A 6,480-nucleotide genomic window follows, 5' to 3' on the forward strand; every position below is an offset into this window, starting at 1 on the left:
CGGTTATAATTTGTCGGAGTTATGGTGTAAAATCGTCAAACACTCATCCCCTCTCCCAAAGGAACCGAGCTTAATGTTGGGATAAAAAGTATCCTATATTACTTCTATCACTTTCAAGAATATGTGTACAAAGTTTCATGAGGATCAGTTTAGTAGTTTTTGCGTGAAAGCGTAACAAACTTACATTGACATTTATAATATTAGTAGGGATGACCCGATTAAGTTTTGTTTACCACACTGCAAGTCATATGTATAAAGATGCACAACTTTTAATTTAGCCGGGTAATACAGCGCGTAGCGCGTTAAGGAAAAATGATGAGACTAAATTTTTACGATGCGCGCGCACACCGTCACGAAAAACCGACACCCTGAAGTTAGCTATAGTCAACAATTTTGTTTTTCAATGAAAGGTTTGACAGTGAATACTTTGAATTGTCAAAGTCTGCGGGCTGATGCCGGTGATTTCATTGATTCAATTGTATAAACAATTTTAATGACGAAACTTGGTTTGCCCATACTGAGATAACTAGATAATGGGTTATATATTATATAATAGATCGATCAATGTTAGGTACATTGAATTAAAACACCCTTTTCTATTGTTTTTAAGCAGAATAAAGCGAAAGATAAAATTTTTGAAAAGATTGTTATCCTGTTACGCTAAAGAAGTACCTATAACTTCTATCGCGTGTACATAAGTAAACTCACGTATATTTAACCAACAAAGAGGTTTTATGCGGATAAAAATAGAAGGCATTTCCGGCTTGAATAAAGAAATCTTTTTACCTTCTCAATTATGATACATCAAAGTTTAGTTTATTCAATTTATAACTAGTTATATTTTTAACATGTTATAAAAATGAAAAATTCCCTTTATTAAATTTTTAATTTAGACTGTATGCAGCCAACGATGCTGGCTGTATATCGGTTTACCTTTGCATGCGAAAAAAAGTCTCCAGTTTCTGTGATGTGACGAAACTTGTATACAGTGCGAAAATTCATTCATTCGTATTTAGTAGTTTATCCTGTGACGAAAATCGTCGTATGAAACGCGTATGGTAGATACATAACTTGTTACACTCTCGGCTTTCTTAGCGGATTCGCGAGCTCGTGCGCTAACCTCCTCGACTGTATAACGCAATGTTACCAAACTAGATGCATAAAATTGGTACTATTATTACAGCAAGGATTGTTGGCGTGGCGACACAGACTATGGCGACCCATCGCCACGCTATATAATGGAATATATGTACTATGCGTAGTTGAGTTGTCGCAACTTCAATTTTTTTTTATGTGAAACATCTATAGGCGAGGGTAAATCTGAATGTTGGCGTGGCGACACAGGCCGTGGCGACTATGGAGGGTAGAGGTAAGGAGAGTCATCTTATATGGGAGAAAAGTTGAAAAAGTGTCCAGTGTATGCGCTAAATAACAGTTCAAAAATCCTCCACAATGGCGCTGGTGGATGCGCAGGGTATGGTATGAATGTAGCAATCGTAGATGAATTGAAGTATGCCGAGTTAAACAATTTAATGTAATTATCAACTAAAGTAGTTAATTATTGAGAATTTCAACAACTTACGTTGTACAAAATATTGTGGTAAATATAACCTTACTTCCTTGTTTATTTTTCAAGCCTACTCTAACAATATTTATATTTGGCGCTTCTTTTAAGAGTTACCTTGATGCAAATGTGGCGCTATCCTAATTTAATACATTTTGACGACACTTTTTCATATACACAGATGATCCTCCTTACCTCTACCCTCCATATTGCAGCCACTAAAACTCTGTGTCTCCCTCGACAGATCTATAAGCGAGAGTCTGGGATTCACTTGCGTATTCACGGCACTCTCGCCAATGTTTTGACCCCCCATGCATTGCGGGTCACGGCAAGCCACCTTCTTCTCAGGCCTGCCAACCTTCCCCTTAAATTCGCCACCCGCAGGCCTGGCCAATCGGTCGTCATATAGCTGATATATACCTAACAGGTTAGCCCGTTACCATATTAGAGTGTAACATCACTTACCATTTACCTACATATAGTTAATAATAAAAAAAAACTGACGAACTGGTGACAAACGGATGGGTGGGTTAGTAATTGGATCTCCTAAAAGTCAAAGTTCTGGAAATCACAACAGCAAAAATATCATAAAATAGAACTGGATATGACAGTAGCGCCATCTATTGACATTTCCTCAAACTACTGTATGCTTTCTCACCCCGCAGCTTTTCACGCAGGTCTTGATGCTTCCACAATATTCAAATAGATGGCGCTATTTATTATTTCAACTTGTACTGGCAGATGGCGTTAGTAGTATTTGAAAAAGGCTTTTCAGTTGCGTTTGTAACAAAGAGTAAATGCTGTTATTTTACTAGCTTTCGCCAGAGTGCTTCGTCAGCGTTTATTACGGCTTTCTACAAATCCCGTGGGAACCGTTTGTATCCCTAGGATAGAAAGAAGCCTATGTAACTCTCCGTTATTTTAACTAAGTCTATGCCAAAAATCATGTCGATTGATTGCTTTGTCAGGGCGTGAAGGCAAAAAAACATAAAACAAACCAACACAATTTCGCATTTACGAGTAGAATATAAGTAAGAAGTAACATGGAAGGACGGACGGGTTGAGAAAAAATGCAGTTAAACTCGAGTTTTTTTTTTTTTTTTGCCCTTGACTGCAATCTCACCTGGTGGTAAATGCTGATGCAGTGTAAGATGGTAGCGGTTTAACCTGTTGGGGAGTATGGTAGTCATATCCCCAATCGGTTTCAACGCGACATCGCGCCGGAACGCTAAATCGCATAGCCGCACGTCTTTGGTATCGGTATCGGTATTGTGGTAACCAGAGAAAATTCAGAAATTATAAATTCCAAAATTGCTGTGCTGGGAATCGAACCCGAGTTGGAGGTCTGCTTAAATTCACAGCGCTCACCGTTGTGCCAGGAAGGTCGGAAAAAAACTTAGCTTTTAATAAAAGTAGGTACATATACTATTTAGCCTTATTGGGAAAAATCTGGATAATTTGAAATTCCTGTGGTTAGGCGTAGAGCCACAATCAATCAAAAATGTCGTATCTATGAATATCTTAATAATTTTTTTAATTTTTTAATGGACTTTTAATGAATTTCATATTTTATTTGAACCCTCTACCTCCCACTGGCAATGCCACCTTTCAACATGGTGAAAGTAAAGTCACTAGTAGGTACTTTGATATAAACTTATACCTATGTTTCTGTCGCTCAAAAGTTTGCGTATCTCGGTTTATTTAGGGCAAACATCTCAGGCACTGTACATAAATGACGGCCGACTGGCGCATTGGGCAGCGAACCTGCTTTCCGGGTCCAAGGCCGTGGGTTCGATCGCCTCAACTGGAAAATGCTTGTGTGATGAACATAACATAATACATAGTATATTTATTATTTATTTATTATATTTAATACACCATCGCCATCTAGACCCCAAACTGCGCCAATCGGCCGTTTATAGTCGTAGTATATTTATCTTTATATATATATTTCTTGTGTGCGTGTGTATGTCACTGAACTCCTCCTGAACGGCTGGACCGATTTGAATGAATTTTTTGGTATGCGTTTGGGTGGCACCCTGGATGGTTTAGATTCACAATTCAGCCCGACAGATGGCGCTGGGGTCCGCTAGTTTATTATAAATACGGGTTCTTATTTTAAGCATTTTTCGAGTTCCAGTACGATTTTGCAATTTTACCTAATCGTAAGATAACGCAGTATAAGATTGTAGCGGGAAATCGGTTTCCAAGCATCGTACTAGAACGCTAAATCGCTTTGCGGCTCGTCAGACATAGACGTGGTCGATATACCGTGGACGCGTACGCGCTTCGCATCTTCGTTTCTCATCCGCACCGCTAGGATCTGGAATGCCCTTCCAGCTTCCATTTTCCCCAGCGCCTACAATATGAGTACCTTCAAATCAAGAGTGAATAGGCATCTTCTAGGCAAGCGCGCTCCACCTTAGCTGCATCATCGCTTACCATCAGGTGTGATTGCAGTCCAGCGCTCGTCTATAAACATAAAAATAGAAAAAAAAAAGACGAGTGTTTTTTTAATTCCACTACAAGTTAGCTCTTGATAGCAATCTCACCTTGTAGTATTTGATGATGCGGTCTAATATGATAGCAGGCTAACATGGTGCTTATATTAGGCCTACTTGAAATAAATGAATTTAGAATTTTGAAATAAATGAATTTTGAATTTAGTTACCTGCTACTTTACCCTTCCAACAAACCCAGTTACGTGTAGTTACGTGCTATGTAGCTATATTTCTGTCGCTCAAAAGTTTGCGTATCACAGTTTTTTTAGGGCACACATCTCCGTATAAAGGTTTTCTATTTTTAGCGTATTCTGAGTTATTAGACATTTTTGTTTGCTCTGTTTGGCGGCCTTCCTAGCGAAGCAGACAGCGCTGTAGTTTTAAGTTTAAGGTCACCGGTTTGATTCCCGACGGGGGCCAAATTATATTTTCTGAAGTGACTCTTATTTTGTGTTTTTCACGCCATTGGTTGCCTGGATCGATACGTAGCGATAAGGCTGCAAAATTAATAAATAAATAAATATACTACGACAATACACACATCGCCATCTAGCCCCAAAGTAAGCGTATCTTGTGTTATGGGTACTAAGATAGCTGATAAATATTTTTTTCTGAATATAATACACATAAATACTTAAAATATACAGATATATAATTGTATACGCTGTGTCGTTTTGTATCTTATTTTAACCACCGACGCATAAACGACGGGTTTTTATAAGTGTTGTGTGTGTGTGTGTGTGTGTGTGTGTGTGCGTGTAAAAAATTGAAATCGATCGATTTTTATATTGGCGTACAGTCAAAAGTTTCTTCATTAATTCATAGGTTATTTTTGATAATTTGACATTAACATTTGTGGTGGACTAAAGCAAAAAAGGTCAAGGTGCTTTCAACACGTAAGTAGGTGAACAGTGTAGGTACTGTCTCAGCTGAGTAAGTTTCTCGTAATACTCACCGTGTCGCGTGGTTAGAACACTGCCCGGGGGATACAACTGGCTAATTACGCCGCCTCGAAGCGGCGGAGTCGTCGAGTGCGTTTCCGTCGAACGAAGTCACGTTAGAACCACACGTCTATTATTTATGTATTAAATTCAAATTCATTTATTTCAAGTAGGCCTACTTTATAAGCACTTTTGAAACGTCAAGTATGTATGTTTGTAGTGACTCTACCACCGGTTCGGAAAGCAGATTCCACCGAGAAGAGCCGGCAAGAAACTCAGTAGATCTCTCAGTAACTTTTTTCCAACATCAACATTTACAATAATTTTTCTATCTTGCGGGAGATGAGAGCGAGGCTGGCTGCTTCCAATCTACCTTGTCATTGAGGAATTCATCAAATGTATAGTAACCTCGCTGTACTAGATGCGTTTTTACACATTTTTTAAATGTATGCATTGGTAGGTCAAGAATTTTCTTAGGAATCATGTTGTAAAAGCGTATACTCAACCCCACAAAGGAGTTCTGCACCTTTCGCAGACGATATGCAGATATTACTAATTTATGTCTAATTTATCTGAATTAAGGACACTCACAATATACCGAAGGCACGAGAGCCCGAATAAGGTTGATGGAGGGCACTTTGGAGGGGCGTAAAGTCCCCAGCACCTACAATATTGGTAATTATGAACATGCAGCTTAATTTGCTATAATCTGCGAAAAGCAGGAGAATCTGTATGGTGTAATTTATAATTTCTTCAATCTTTACACTCCACACCACACAGATCTTCCTCTTTCGAGATTCCATGATATGTTTATTATATTCCATGAGATTGTTAACAATTTATCAACAATGATTCATTGTAAAGTCAACATCTCCTGAGGATGCTCCGGTTTCGGAGCGAAACGTGCGTAGAGGGTACATTGCCGAGGATCTGTTTGGTGTGGAGTATAAGGATTGAAGAAATTATAAATTACATCGTACAGATTCTCCTGCTTTTCGTGGAGTATAGCAAATTAAGCTTGTAAGCAGTTCTACGTGACGGGTTTAATTCCGTACCCCCAAACAAACATATATTTTGAGTTTACTTAGAATTACGTGTCAGTCAAGAATGGTGTCCCTAAATATCGTCCCACGCAGTGGAAGCGATAGCTGGGAACACGTACTTTAGGTTTCACTAGAAAGGGTCCTAACTACAGTGTCTAAGAAGTGTCTCCGAGAGGAAAGCTTTTGATGAAGCTTTAAAGACAAGTACCGCCAGGGATTATGCATAGATTTTTCGATTTTCGGATGGACACTTGCCGCTAACCACCTGAGGGGTTGCTACGGACCTCGGCTCGGTTCGACGTTAATCTGAGTGTTGGTGGACTTTTGGACTAATCATTGTTTAGTCCGAACGCCCCCGTGACCATGGTAAGGATCCACTTCCAGATGACGTCAGAAATCGGGGCCCTCGTCGTCGCCGGTGAAGACGCTGT

The sequence above is a fragment of the Pararge aegeria genome, chromosome 27 (genome assembly GCF_905163445.1).
Source record: "Pararge aegeria chromosome 27, ilParAegt1.1, whole genome shotgun sequence".
Taxonomy (NCBI): domain Eukaryota; kingdom Metazoa; phylum Arthropoda; class Insecta; order Lepidoptera; family Nymphalidae; genus Pararge; species Pararge aegeria.